Consider the following 699-nt stretch of genomic DNA (forward strand, 5'->3'; position numbering starts at 1 on the left):
ATTGGTATGGTCAGCTCCAGAAGTAAAGCCAAGGCTTTTAAGGTGGGTTTGCAGATTTTCTTTTTAAATCCCCATTTATATATAAAAACATTGTCATTTCATTCATACTTTTTTAGTACCTAGAATATCAAGATAAGTGTTCATGCCGTATCACACACAACTAGGATTTAAGCTGCGTTTCCATGAAATTTAGAGCAATTCACACGTCATACCAAATCTCACCCTAATTGGCCTTTAGGTTGTCTCCTATATATCGTTTTGGGCCACCCAATCTGCAAGCCTCTCTATTTCAGGCTGCTATCACATTGTAGTGTGTATTGTGTATAGGGTATTTCTATTTTAGTACCGTTTTCCAATATAATTTAGATTTTTTGTTTTAAAGACTTAGAAGCCAAAAATAAACTTTGTGTATGGTTTTTCAAACTATAGGATCAGGTTAAAAGGTTATATATATATATATATATATATATATATATATATAGGGTAATATCTTCCTTTGTAGGGACCACTGAGCATCACTTGCAAGTTTAAGACCTTAAAACCCAGTTTCTTTACTTCTTTTATGGTTTTAACATTTGGCCACGGTCCAGTCAGCTAATAGAACAACAGTCCCTTACACAGGATGACCGATCTCTCTTGGTGTTCAGAGGCTCAGGTCTTCATCTAGCACCATTTGAAATCGGTTATAATGTAAGGTGA

At 34.9% G+C, this 699-nt stretch overlaps 1 non-coding gene across 1 annotated transcript; it reads left to right on the forward strand.

Moving 5' to 3' along the window:
* The first annotated feature begins 609 nt into the window (after positions 1 to 609).
* On the forward strand, positions 610 to 699 carry mir29c (microRNA mir-29c). Its single transcript, NR_049662.1, has one exon. It is a non-coding gene; the product is annotated as a microRNA mir-29c (primary transcript).

Source organism: Xenopus tropicalis, chromosome 2, assembly GCF_000004195.4.
Source record: "Xenopus tropicalis strain Nigerian chromosome 2, UCB_Xtro_10.0, whole genome shotgun sequence".
Taxonomy (NCBI): domain Eukaryota; kingdom Metazoa; phylum Chordata; class Amphibia; order Anura; family Pipidae; genus Xenopus; species Xenopus tropicalis.